Source organism: Falco punctatus, assembly GCF_963210335.1.
Source record: "Falco punctatus genome assembly, chromosome: 2".
NCBI classification, from domain to species: domain Eukaryota; kingdom Metazoa; phylum Chordata; class Aves; order Falconiformes; family Falconidae; genus Falco; species Falco punctatus.
Genome location: NC_137581.1, coordinates 9,790,388 through 9,804,997, shown reverse-complemented (window position 1 = coordinate 9,804,997; position 14,610 = coordinate 9,790,388). Strand labels below are relative to the sequence as shown.

Sequence of the window (14,610 nt, the reverse complement as noted above, 5' to 3'; positions counted from 1 at the left end):
AGCACACACCACTACAGCGCCCTGTTCAGAGATCAGGTTTTCATTGTGCCAGGCTCTGTATAGACAAAGGAAGAAGAGACAGATTTTTTTCCAGAAGAGCTCACAGACTTGGTTTGCATATAATTCTCGTGGATTAGGGGAGAAATTTTTGAGGTGAAAGAGAAGGAAGACAAGGGGAAAAACAGTTGGCTGAATGGATTTATATAAGTGGAAGTGTCAGTCAAGGCTTGGCCTATTGACAGATTTTTATATATAAAGTTAACCCTTTCGTGGTACAGAATGTTGCATTGCTGTCATATATGAGCTAGGGCACCTAATTATTGCGAAGTAATATCATTTAGCCATGAAACTGATGGGACATTTTTCAGAAAATGTAAAATGTGGAACTTTCCATAAGACAAAAATCTTTTAACTGAGAAAATTGAAACAGCAATAAAATGGATTTGCAAGTGCTCCTCCAGTCTCACTCCCCCAGCCCTGCCTCCAGGGCAGCAGCAATCACCGAGCAAAGCCTTCCCATCTATGAAAAGCTTTCTTCTGCCAGAAGAATGGAGAAGGGGAGGAAAAGAGACTTGGCCTCACATGTCCTCCAGAGCAGCATATTGGCGGTGTGGAATATGCTCAGGTTCACATCCCATCTAGGTCATCTAGAAGCCTCCAAAGCCCATGTTGCAGGGATCAGGCCACTGCACCAGGCTGGTCAGTGCAAACAGTCAACTCTTCAACCACTGTGGGTCTTGTACGAGATGTTGGAGATCCCAGTTCATGCATCTGTTTTAGTGAGCATCTGAAGTTTTACCCAACATAGATCAGCCAGAAAAGGAGCTCATTTAGGAGGGAACTGGCTCCAAGTACCTCAATGGACCAACAGAGGACCCACTGCCGAAACACCAGCAATGGGATCTGCCCATTGACCTGATGAAGTTTGGGTAATCAGCCTGTAAGCATCATATGTAAGGCAAAGTGGAGCAAACAGCCACCATCTTGGCCTTTGGGGTCTGTGCTTTGAGCCGTCTTCCCAGGGCATGCAGATCTCCATGCCTCAGGCAAGGCATCAGTCTGGGCTTGTGGGAGGATTTACCCTCTGAAAGTCTTACTTGGCCTTCAGGATGGAAAAGCAGGATAGGGTGGCACTTCAAAATCTCTTATAGGATAGGATGGATGAGTCAATGATTTTTCACCCAGCCCTGATTGTTTTAAAGGCAAGTAGTTGTCTTCATAGTCAAGCAAGTTGCTTTTTGTATTTGTATTCTACATTTTGCAAACTATTCATCTGGCTTTAGACATGCCTTTTATGCCTTTATAGGGACCAAAGTCAATACACACACAAAACAACCCTTCAACATCAATGCCAAACAATGTTCCTCAGGAAACCTAACCCTCGTTCCTCAGCCAGACACAAATTCAGCAGGAGCTATTTGGAAACTGACACACCCCCCCACCCCCCCTTGGCATCCATGAGCACAGCTGACATAATATGCACTCCTGGTAACAGGACAGCCATCACCATGGCTTCACAGCTGTGTATTCCCCACCTAACTTACTATTCACATGATGGCTGGATCTTATTTTATTTATTTTTAAATCCAAAACAGATTTTTAAAAGTCTATTCCCAGCTTATCCATACAATCCATTGAGCTGTATTTCTAATGATCATATTTATTGTTCCAACTTTTTCAGCTTGTAAAAAACTGCCTCTGAGTCTTGTTTACAACAGAAGATTTAGTAATAAATGAGAACTAAAAGTAAGGAGAGGGAGATGTATTTTGTATTCTGGCAAGGAAATTTCCCCTCAGTTTTATAAAGCATACACCAATCTCCTTGAAATGTCCCTACATCTGATACTGCAGCAGTTTATGTCTCTTTGCTGCTTGATAAAGCCGTATCTTAGGCAATGTCAGCTCCACAAGGCTACACATATAAAAAGCTCATTGGAATAAGTCTTCCTTGCATGATCACCTTCAGATGAGAGTCCTGTAAATATATCAGCCACGTGCCTGAGAAGGCTTTCAATGTGGAGCTGCACCTCAGTGTTTGCCAGAGATCTGAACTGGATAAAAACATTTTTGGAATCCTTTCTTGGCTCACACAACAAAACATTGCTCCATCTTTCTTATGCTCAATAACCAGCATCAGTTTTGTGCCACAAATTTCACTATATAAAATGTCTAATGGCAGGGATGTTGCTTACAGAAAAGAAGAGAGATTAATGCCTTTTTCAGTCACCTGTGGAATATCAGATTTCAGAATTCAGGTGCAGGAGGGGAGAAGACATAAAGGATGTAATACATGTAGGAAAACAAAGTTATTCTGAGAACAGAAAAATATATTTGCATTCTGAAGTACAGAAAGGTACAGGAAGCCCAAAGGTAGTGGGAAAGACAAGTGAGAGGAAGAGTTTCTCTTGATTAAATCAGTGACTGTAAAAAAATCTCCACCTAGAAGTGGAGCTGAGGTAGGAAAGGCAATGTTTAGCCACCCATATTTTATTTCCCTCACAAATGCCAGTTTCATTGCTTATGCATAAACACCCCCCAGGGACCAACCTCCTTCTTGGATAAAAAAACTAGTCATTCTCTTCCTTTTCTCCAAATTTATCTGTATCATCCCAATGTGCGCCTCAAGTAATTTTCTTCCTCCTGGTTTAGTATCGAGATGTACTTTCCAGTCTACTGTTGCTCCCCTTCTTCCCTATGCATTGTGTTAGCAACATCCACACGTTACACCACCACACATCAGTGTGGGCAGTGTGGCTGAGCCACATACTCAATTAGAGCAGGAGAAACGCACAGGTTTAAGTCCAGAAGTATACACCAACCTCTCCCTTACTCTTCAAATCCGTTCTTTACATTATATTCACAGTGGAGAGAAGTAGATGCCAGGCATGTTTAGATACAAATAAAGGGATTTCCTTAACACTGGGGACCAAACCTAAACGAAATTAATTTTTCAGCAGCCTGATGAGAATGGCTTTTTGGTTCTCCAAAAACCCAAGCGACTTTGAGGACATGGACTTCTGCATTCAGAAATGGTGCCTTGAAAGGACCAGATAAGTTTTGTTCAGCATCTCAGAGCTATTCCAGTGGATACAGAAACATCTTGGTACACTTATCACTAGTGTTTAAGGACATTTTTGAGGGGGGAAAGAGGCAATTATCTTGCTGTCATTCAGGGACAGCATAAAAAAAATAACAGAAACAAAGTTTTCTTTAGTGGCCTCAGGGACTGCAAGGAAAGTAGATGATATTAATTTCAGTAACACTTGGATTATCTTCAGGCTGTATTGACATTTTTCTCGTTCTCTGTGCACTCCAAATATGCTGGCTATTTGATTTTCTTAATTGGATTCCCATGAAAATAGGAACTGAAATATTTTACAGCTCTTGAAATGTTTTCCTTGCCATTCAGGGATAAGATTAAATATCAGAAATACATATTTTTACTATAGATACAAAAATGGCTTCACCTAATAAGGTACAGTAAGCCCCAGATAGCAGCATCATGATCTTGTCTGCCTATCTGAAGATGCCAGATAAGAGCTGGATTATCCAAACAACCCTGAAACAGAAAGGACTGAAAAAAGGGCACCCCACATCCAAGTGACACAACAGCCATTTCAACGAGCTCTGACAACACTGATGCTGTATCCCATTTGGCTTGTACTGACCTGGATTCCTCCCTGAGTAGGGAGATGACTGCCTCTCTCATCCTGAGGGCATTGCTCCTACTGTCAGCGAGAGCTGCAGAGAACAGACAGTGCTGGAGGCTGCTGCTGTCTTGGCTCCAGGCACCATCTGGTACAGCCCACTGCCATGGCTCATGCAAACCACCTGCAGGGCCAAGGGCAGGGGTGATGCTCAACAGCAGATCTCAAGGGATCCCCACCAGGGCTTGGTGGGCTCTTCCTGCAGCGTGTTGATTCAGGCTGTGGCAAAAGCCCCAGAAGTCTGAGGCTTGAGTGTCTTGTAAGACTGGATCCTGCCCCTACCCTACCCCCAGCAAAAAAGTAATTCATCTCTTGTCCAAAATATTTTAGATGGTAACTGCTTGTTGCCATCAAACTGCTTTCTTGCACTGTTGCTTGCAATGAAGTTACAGCCATTGGCAATTTCAGCAATTGCCTGACAGTTGTAAGCATGAGGCAGAACACAATTTAGTCTGTGCTGACATTGAATTTGCTGCTGAAACATTACTAGGACTTTGCTTTTGACCATAATTGGTAAGGCTGTAATTCAAACCGAGGGTAGAAGAAGAACACATTTTTTATCTGGCTGTTTTTAGCATTATAAATGCATATCAGCAGAGATAACATTCAATTTTCACCCTGATTCTCTGCACCCTGTATTTCTCTTTCCTTTTTATTTCTCATTCTGTGGCATATGAAGGCACGGACCCCAGGTGAGATCCTTTACTGCATACATAAGTGCTGGTTATATACAATCACTTACCCACCCAAGTGCTGCCCCGGAACGTGCCTACATTCAGCAAAGCACCTTTGCACCCACTTCATGCTCCTCTGAGCTGTTTCCTCTCTCCATGCTCACCTGAGGAGGTCTCTTCTCCCCAGACCAGGATTTAAGCTGTGGGAGGCTTTGGGCAGCCCCTCACTGCAGGCAGGTGTGCACAGAACTGATTTGCAGGTGAGCTCCCAGAGCCAGATTCAGTGCCAGTTGCTTCCTCACTACATTTTAAGGCATAATCACTGCAGCCTGGCACCCAGACAGCCAACAAAGCCTTTTCTTTATCCCCACATCCAGGGCTCGGGAGCAAGCAGCAAAAGCCTGCACGGATTTCAGGAAGAGCCCTTACATTATTCCAAATGAAATGTAACCATTTCCATAAGTACATCTTAGACCAGCTTCTTGGAGAAAGCAGATAAGGATGAGTTAAGGGTTCAGGTGGCAATATGACAACCAGGATCACTGGCTGTCATTTTATCCCTTCCCTTGTTGCTGGATTTGTGGACTTCTCTTCTCTCAATTGCTTGTTCCAGGTAAGGTGTGGACTTCAGCTTCCAGTACACCTTACAACACAAGTCTCCAGCATGAGCCACACAGCACCTCAGGCTCAAGGTTGCTAATTCAAGAGTGCTGAGCTCAGCATTCAACAGCTTTTGGAGGCTCCTGAACTGGGTGAAGAGGGACTTGCCAACAACACCAGAAGGATCTACTTTTAATTGTGCCTTACATTATGGAAAGTTTGCTGAATATGACATATTCTGAACAAAACATTTACAACACACAGCCAGCATTTTTTAGTGAAACTTAAATCAAAACATTAGAGCTAACATAAGGATGGACCTCATTGCTGCAATTCATCAGTTGTTCCAGTCCTTCTGCACATTTGTGTAATTAAGGAATCATTCCCCATGTGGTCACAGAGTAATTTTAATGTATTATTCTAAGGTTCATGGCCTTGCCTTTTACTGCAATGCAGAGCTAGATCAGTCCATTTGAGCTACTAGGGGCTTAGGCTCCTGAGCTACAGATGCCCCAGCTTTCACAGTTTAGAATGTGACTGATCCCAACTCCTGCCCTGCAGAGGTAGCAAAATAAACACATGCATAGTCCCCAGCTGCATCCATTGACTGTGCATATCCACTGATGGCTTCAGTAAATGTGCCAGCCTGGGAACTACAGCAGCTAAGAAGCCAGCACATGGTCATCTCTACATGCCCTGCCACTGTAGCAACTACAAAATGTCCCACCAGAACAGGACAAATAATGTGTGACCATAATAGTTTACCATAGCACCAGAACTTAATGCTGAAATGTTAAAGATGTCCTCTCTCACTGCAGTTGGTCCACATTCCATGTGGAGGTCAGGACTGGTTTCTCACCCAGAACTTTGGAGAACGTAATCTTTACTTTTGCCTTGTCTGTTTGGGTAATAAGTTGGGATTTTATAAATTTAAAACTTAATATAAAAGCTACTCTGTCAGCTTCATGTAGATTTTTATTCTGACTCCTACATTTTTGTATCTCAGATCTCCATATGTGAAACCCTAAACAACTAATAAAGATATCCCTTCTCCTATCTTTTGGGATTATAAATGGGGAAATATTCAGAAACATTAATATAAAATATCTAACAGCATAACATCAATACACTTTGAATAATGTGTGCCAAATCCTATGTGGAGACTCATTCACAATTAAGATGTAGCTAGGTTGTTAATTAGGTTTCACCTTGGTGTCTGGACTTCTGCTATCTTTGGAAGGGTCTGTGAAAAGTTTCCAAGAAAACCAAGTCTTTTGTCAACAGGTTGAACTCACTGCCCAGGATGCCAAACTTACCAAACCAGCAATAGTTTTCTTCCAGTATTAGTCTCCATGATATTCAGTGATCTCATGGTGTTGACTTAAGAGACCTCACTAAATTCCCTTCCCTTTTCAGAGTGCATTTTATTCACAGGCCTTAGTATGTCATGTTTACCTTTGGAACTAGTTTAATTCTATGTTTTATATTGCCTGCCATGAAAGGGATTTTCAGTGCTAAGCTAATACAGCTTTATGGATGCTGAAGGCATGGTAAGGTCTCTTAGGCGTCAGGGCTATAATACCAAATTAAAACAGCGTCAAGATCAAAACCCCAGAAAACACAGACTGTAATACAGTGCTTCATATCTGTGAACTCTTCTCCCAGATTAACTAATTTTAATGCAATATGAAAGATCAGAAATAAGTGAAAAATTTACCTCTACAGAGAGACTTCAGGGTACTAATACACCTATGGCAGTGGTCAAGCCTTCAAGAGCTTCTCCTCTCCTTGTGTATGGCACAATTTAGCCCACCCCTGAATCAGCGAGATCTTCTTCCAAAATATCAGATTTATTTTTTTTCCCAGAAGATACTTATACATCCTTATCTGCAATTTGTTGGTGATTTATGATGTTCCTTTTAGAAAACCTTTCCCTGCTGTGTCAAATGGGGCACCGATTTCTTCTATCTGCTTGTCTTGTTATTCACATGGGTATCTAGTACCTTGCTCCTGCTGGCTACGTTTCTGGCTGGAGGAAGACAGAGGCATTTTTATGTCAGTTTTACTGGGGCTCCAGTCGCAGCAGCAATGCTCCCTTGAGCACAGGGTAGAACAACTCTACACCTGCTCCAAACTGGACTGGCTCCCAACAGCCTTTTCCACAAGCCAAGGATTGCCTCAGCACACTGCACGGGCCACAAGACAAGGCTACTGGCTCTGTTCCCCTGGAGTTTCTGTGCCAGCTAGGAGAGAAGATTTTCCAGGTGCTTGGAGGTGCTGAAATGTAAGAGGTGGGCTGTGGGGCAGGATCTTGTCCAAATGATCATGGAGCATACACGTATTTGGGGAATAGGAATGAGTTCTTCTTGTATTACCATTTTTCAGCTTTTGCTTTGGCATAATCCTGGCCATCAACCTAACCTGAACACTCCCAGTGCTGTTTTTCCATATTTCTTTTACTTGATCTAGTTGTCCCTTTCTGCAAAGTGCCATTGTCAGAACCCATTAACTGCAAAGCTATTATATGGGAACCTCACCAATCATTGCTTTATGAAGACTATCCAGTCCTTAAATCTTAATTAAGGCATAAATTGTTACACAGTTTTGCATTCTCCTTGTAAAGTATACTCAGTGATGGGGGGGGAAATGGGACAAGTTTTCAGCTGTTTTCTCAGGTATTTTATTAAGAGAATGTAAAAAGAGTAATAAAGCAAGGAAAGCATGAAATAGTCTGAAACTAATGAGAAATGCTTGGTTATGATTCACTTCTACTGCAACATTAGAAACTGAGCAATATTCAGCCCCTATATCAATGTCTGCATTTAAAGGCCAGCTGTCAGATAAATACCCTTTCTCTTCAGATTTCCTGTCCAACAATATACAGTAGTATTAGAAGATGGAAACAGTTTGTTTCCCCAAAACATTAATTACATTTTGGCAAGATCACAAATAGATTTAGAGGTCGTATACTCATAAAACTTCTTGGGGAAGAACCCACATCTGTGTATACCAGAGTATGCTTTCTGGTTTTCACCCTTCTTCCACCACTCCCACTGGTTTAAAATGTTGATTTTAATAATGTGATTCCTGTGCTATATTAATCTTCATGAAGTCAGAATGAAATAGTGTCTCCCTCACAATGAATAAGTAAGCTCTTTGAATCCAAGAAGAGTTAAATAGGCATCAACTAATGCTATGAGAGTGTTCCATAAAAATCTAGATGTCTTTGTTACATTAAGACATGGCAATAATTTTATTATTGCAACAGAAAACTTTGCACACTGAAGCAGTTAAAATATGGATGGCAAATTATTCTGCATTTAGTAACCAAGAGCACAATTCTGTTACACTGCAGTGACTGCAAATTTGTATCCTTTATTTGCACTTATGTCAAAGACTTGTTGACCCTAATCCTTCTGATTTTTCTACTTTCTTTGAGAACACAGACCTACCTGCTTTGTACTTTTGCCACACCATCTATTGAGTATACCACCTTAGTGTAGGTATTATATTTTTGATGATATTTTATGTAGAGATATATGATGATATATTATGTAGAGATATAGAATACAGAAACACTGGGGGAAGAGAGGAGCTAAGCTTAATATCTACCCATACCATTTCATGATATGATTTTTACCACTGAGAATGTCAAGTGGCAGATTTGGAAAAAAATTAAGCCCCAGTTAAAATAAAGAAAAAGGCAAAAAGCAGATCTTCTGTGTAGAAATTACCAGATTTTGTTCTCCTTTGCTTCTGCACATGGCCTTTGCTTTTGCTGTGTTAACTGCCTTTATATTGACCCACAAGTTTTCCCATCTTCTTTTCTCCCTGCCCTGTCCTGTTGAGGAGTGCAGTGATGGAGCCGCTTGGTGGGCATCCAATGCAGTCCTTTTTGGCATCCAGTGTGAGGTCTGAGACAACAGCAGTTTTGTATTGTGTGCTATATCTATAGTAGTAATTAAGTGGCAAGCTCCTGTATAGGTCATGGAGTATCTTGGCTGCACTGCTTCCCTCTTTATTTTGCTAAGCTGGGGAACATGTTAATAGAAATAATGGCCATGTGCTTTGTCCTGGCATTGGTGGCCTTGCTGGGTGGGGAACTATTGTTTGAAGAGGATGAGGGAATACATCTTCCTCCTCCTAACCAGGATTGATGTGGATGGTTTTATTATGCAGGTTCCCGAGGTCCTTGGTCACTTTTACATGAGCTGTTTAATACTACTAGTTAACACCATTAGCATATTATGGGGTTTATGGAAAGTAGTATCGCCCTGGTGTAAGGGAAGACAACTTTTGGGTGAGGCGATACTGAAAAGTGCCCTAAGGCAGCCGGTCCCAGGTTGGCAGTGTGTGTGGAAGGATTTGAGCAGGTCTCCAGGGTGGATATCACCTCCCATAACCTGGGACATTATACCTGAACAGGCAAGTGACCCTGGCAAACTGACGTGCCATCTGACAGAAGGGTGCTTTGCCTACCCCAGTGAAAACCTACACCTTCTGGCACTGCACTGGGGCCTGGCCTGGGCCTGTCGAGCCACAGCCCAGCACTCTCAGAGTGGTTAAGGCAGGGACCCAAATAACAGCTACAGCAATTGCCCCAGGAGTGAAAAAGAAAGCATGGACAAGGAAAACAATGGGTCCATACTATCAATTAGTAAGGAAGGAGGAAGAAGAGGAAAGTTTTGATAAAGAAACCAATCCTTCCACAAAGAAATTGAAGGAAGGAGTGAGAGAATTCAGACAAGAAGTGGAAACTCCCAGGTCCCTGTCCTCATCAGAACTTCGAGATATGTAGAAAGATGACAGCCGCCAGCTCGCCAGCTCGGTGAGGGGATTGCTGCCCAGCTGCTCCAGTGCTGGGATAATGGCATTGACAGTCAGCAACTGGAAGGCAAGGAAGCCCAACAGGTGGAATCCTTTGCTAGAAACCAGGCATCTGAGAGAAGAACTGGGAAAGAGGCAGCAATTTGTAGTCTCTGGAGACAGCTCCTCTCAAGTGTGAGGGCCAGATATCTGTTCAAGGAAGATCTTGAGAACTACCAAGGAAAATAGACTACTGCAGATGAAGGCATCCAGTACCTGAGGAAATTAGCAGTGCTGGAAGTCATCTACAGTGATCTAGGCAGTGATGAGGTCTCCAAAGATCATGAGGATGGCCTGTGCACATAGGCCATGTCAATGAAGTTTATTCAAAGTGCCTCAGTGCCATATTCTAACAGCTTGGAAGCAATGTATTGCCTGGATGTGGATAAATGAACTGTGGAGAGAGCGTCTTCTTGGCTGCAAAACTTTGAAGAAAATCTCTGTATCTCCTCATCCCTATAGGCCAGTGCCTTGGCTATCAGGAGCATCCCAAGAAATCATTCCTCTCCTGGCCCGGTCAGAGGGAAAGGGAGCCCTAGGCCTATGCCATGTGGAGCACTGTGGTTCTTCCTGCGCGACCAGGGGGAGGACGTGAGGAAGTGGGATGGTGAATCCACCTTTAAGATGGAAACCAGTGTATGCTGAGACGGAATTCAGATATTAAGAAGGGACTACCCAAGAAGACCATCAGCTTAGTTGCTTTAGAGACACAAGAAGGCAACCACTGATCTCCCAGACACAGAAGAACGGAAATCATCTCCCTTGACCTGGATGACGGGAATTCTGGTCAGGCACTGCAAGGAACAAACAGTGAATAATCTGACCAAGAACAGGAATAGAGGGTCCCTGCCTTTGGACCATGTGGATTTGATGACCCGGCACACCAGACCCGCTGAAGTATAAGGCTTTTGTAGACACTGGTGCACAGTGCATGGTGATGACATCAGGGTATAGGGGCACAGAACCCATCTGGATCTCTGGAGTGACAGGGGATGCCAAGAATTTTCTGTATGGGAGGCTGAGGTGAGCTTAACAGGGAACAAGTTGGAAAAGCTCCCCATTGTGACCAGCCCAGAAGCCCCTTGTATCCTTGGCATAGACTTCCTCAGGAGAGGGTATGTCAAGGCCCAAAGGGGTACCGATGGGTTTTTGGTGTAGCCACTGTAAACACAGAGAAGACCAAACAGCTATCTACCCTGCCTGACCTCTTGGAAGATCCCTTTGCTGTGGGATTGCTGAGAATTGAAAAACAGCAGGTGCCAATTGCTACCAGAACAGTGCACCGGCAGTAATATCACACAAACTGAGACTCCCTGGCTCCCGTCCATGAGCTGATTCATCAACTGGAGACCCAGGCAGTGATCAGCAAGACTCACTCATCTCTTAATAGTCCCATATGGCCAGTGCAAAAGTCTGACAGAGGGTGGAGGTTAACAGTAGACTATCATGGCCTGAATGAAGTGATGCCAGCATGGAGTGTTGCTGCATCAGACATGTGAGACCTCTGGTATGAAGTCAAAAGAGTGAAAGACAGCCAAGTGGTTTGCTAAAATTGACATTGCCAATGTGTTTTTTTCAATTCCTTTGGCTACACAGTACCGGCTATAATTTGTTTTCACATGGAGGGCTGTCCAATACACCTGGAATCCACTGCCCCAGGGGTGGAAGCACAGCCCTACCATTTGTCGTGGACTAATCCAAACTGCACTGGAAAAGGGTAATGTCCTTCAGCATCTACAATACATTGATGACATCACTGTGTGACACAGTAAGACAGAGGAAGTGTTTGAAAAGGGAAAAAGAGTAATTCAGATTCTTCTGAAAGCTGGTTTTTCCATGAAAAGAAGGTCAAGGGACCTGCATTGGAAATTCAGTTCCTGGGAATAAAATGGAAGGATAGATGCTATGGATGTGGTTAACAAAACAGCAATATGTCTCCAGTAGCTAATTAGAAGGAAACACAAGCTTTCCTAGGCCATGTGGGGTTTTGGAGAATGCGTATTTCAGGTTATAGTCAGTTTGTGAGGCCTTTCTATTGAGTAACCCAAAAGAGGAACTATTTTGACCTGGGTCTTGAGCAAGAACAAGCCTTTGAGTATATCGAACAGGAAATAGCTCATGCAGTAGCTCTTGGGCCTGTTCAGACAGTACCAGCTGTGCAAACTACTTAACACTTCAGCTGGAGAGCATGGTCTTGCCTGCAGCCTGTGGCAGAAAACATCAGGAGACATCTGAGGTCAGTCATTAGGGTTTTGGAGCCAGAGATATCAAGGATCAGAAGCCCACTACACCTCGACTGAAAAAGAGTACTAGCAACATATGAGAGGTTCAAGCCTCTTCAGAAGTTGTTGGTACAGAAGTATATCTCCTCTTGGCTCCACAATTGCCCATGTTGCAAAGGAAACATCCCATCTACACATGTAACCACGGCTACATGGAGTAAGTAGGTAGTGTTGATCATGCAACAAGCTCAACAGGGGAAACCCAACCACCCAGAAATCCTGGAACAGATGGACTGGCCAGAAGGCAGAGATTTTGGAGCATTGCCTGAGAACATAGCTTATGCTTAAGAGGCACCATCATATAATGAGTTCTCAGAAGGTGTTATGCTTTGTTTACTGATGGATCCTGTCATGTGGTAGGAAACCATTAGAAGTGGAAAGGTGCTTTGTGGAGTCCCACACAGTAAGTCATTGAAGCCACTGAGAGTCAAGTCAGTTTGCAGAAGTGAAAGCCATCCAACTAGCCCTAGAGACTGCTGAATGAGAAAAGTGGCCTGTGCTCTATCTCTGTACCGACTCCTGGATGGTGGCTAATGCCCTCTCGGGGGGTGGCTACAGGAGTGGAAGAGGATCAACTGCCATTGCAGGGGTAAACCCATCTGGGCTGCTGCATTGTGGGAGGACATGACTGCCCAGGTAGAAAACATAGCTCTAAAGGTACATCATGTAGACACTCACATGCCCCAAAACAACGCCACTGAAGAACATAGAAACAATGAATGGGTAGACAAGACTGTCAAAAATGAAATTGATCAGGTGGATCTGTACTGGGAGCATAAGGGTGAGAGATCTGTAGCTCAATGGGCACACAAAACGTTCAAACATCTAGGAAGAGATGCAAAATACAGATGGCCTCATGATCAAGGGGTGGACCTGATCATGGAGGCCCATCACACAGGCCACTCACGAACGTGAAACGTGCTGCAATCAAGCAAGCCACACAAGTAAAGTCTCCCAGTCTCCCTGGAACAGAGGGCGGTGGCTGGGTTTTCAGTGTGGTGAGGTATGGCAAATTGACTGTATTGGACCACTGCCACAAACACGCCAAGGCAAGCGCCACATACTCACCATGGTGTAAACAACTACAGGTTGACTAGAAACATACCCTGTAAACCATGGCACTGCCCAAAACACCCCCTTAGGCCTTGAAAGGCAAATTTTGTGGTGACATGGTACCCTAGAAAGAATTGAATCATGCAATTGGACCCCTTTCTGAAATAGCCTCATTAACTCCTGGGTAAAGGAACATGGCATTGAGTGGGTGTAGCACCCGCTATTGCCCAAAAGCCTCTGGAAATGTTGAGAGATATAATGGATATATGTTGGTACCCCACAACTGAACATACTGCTTCTCCTGTCCTGAGCACCCATTTTAAGAGATGGTACACGTCATAGCCTATTCTGTGAACATTTAGAGGAGTGAAGGAAGCCCAAGGATAGTAATATCTGTGTGTTAAAGGACAGGGGATAGTTGTTAATGAGAATGTATAAATCTGTATGTTGCCTATAAAGATGGTTTAAGTTATGTAGTTTAAGTGTTGGTAAGAAGCGATTTCGGTAATGAGAATGAGATGGTTAGAAGATAGATAGATACATAGATAGATAGATAGAGAGAGAGAGAGAGAGATTGAGAGAGAGATAGTAAATTATGTGGGACCTGAACATGATGAAAATGGTATGGAATAAGGGGTGAAGATTCTATTGGGTCTCGCTGAGATGGAGTTAATTTTCCCCACATCAGCCCTCGTAGTGCTGTGCTTTGAGTTGGAAGCTAGAAAGGTGGTGATAACACACCACTGTTCTGGCTACTGCTGAGCAGCATTTGCACAGCATCAAGGCTGTCTCTCCAACCTTCCCCTGTTACAAGCAGGCTGGGTGTGGGCAAGATCTTGGGAGGGGACATAGCTAGGACAGCTGACCCACACTGACCAAAGGGATATTCCATATCATATGACATCTGCTCAGCAATAAAAGCCAAGAGAAAGGAGAAGGAGGGAAGGACATTCTTTTATTAATGATATTTGCCTCCTGGAGCAACCACTAAGCATACTGAAGCCCTGCTTCCCAGGAAGTGGCTGATGGGAATTAGAGAATAATTTTTTTGTTCTCCTTTGCTTCTGCACATGGCCTTTGCTTTTGCTTTGTTAATTGCCTTCATTTTGACTCAAGAGTTTTTCCATCTTTTTTTCTCTCTGCCCTGTGCTGCTGAGGAGGGGATTGATAGAGTGTCTTGGTGGGCACCTGGTGTTCAACCAGGCCCAACCCACCACACCTATCCAGCCTTTACAGTGCAAAAGGAAAGGAGGGATGGAGGAGGGATGTGAGCAACAAGTTTTCTGCCAGCTTTTCCTTCTGGCCATTAATCTGCACAGTGGGGAATGTAAAGGTTGACTTCCTGTGACCTGTGTATATAGAATAGCTTATTAAAACTTATACAGAGATTGAAAAACAAGTGTCCTTATATGAGTTGCACTGCTAATT

The 14,610-nt window shown here is 43.5% G+C and overlaps 1 protein-coding gene across 1 annotated transcript in view; it reads left to right on the top strand.

Annotated features, from left to right (window-relative positions):
* GRM5 (glutamate metabotropic receptor 5) overlaps positions 1–14,610 on the top strand; it is a 217,074-nt gene that overhangs the window by 159,710 nt on the left and 42,754 nt on the right. The window lies entirely within an intron of this gene.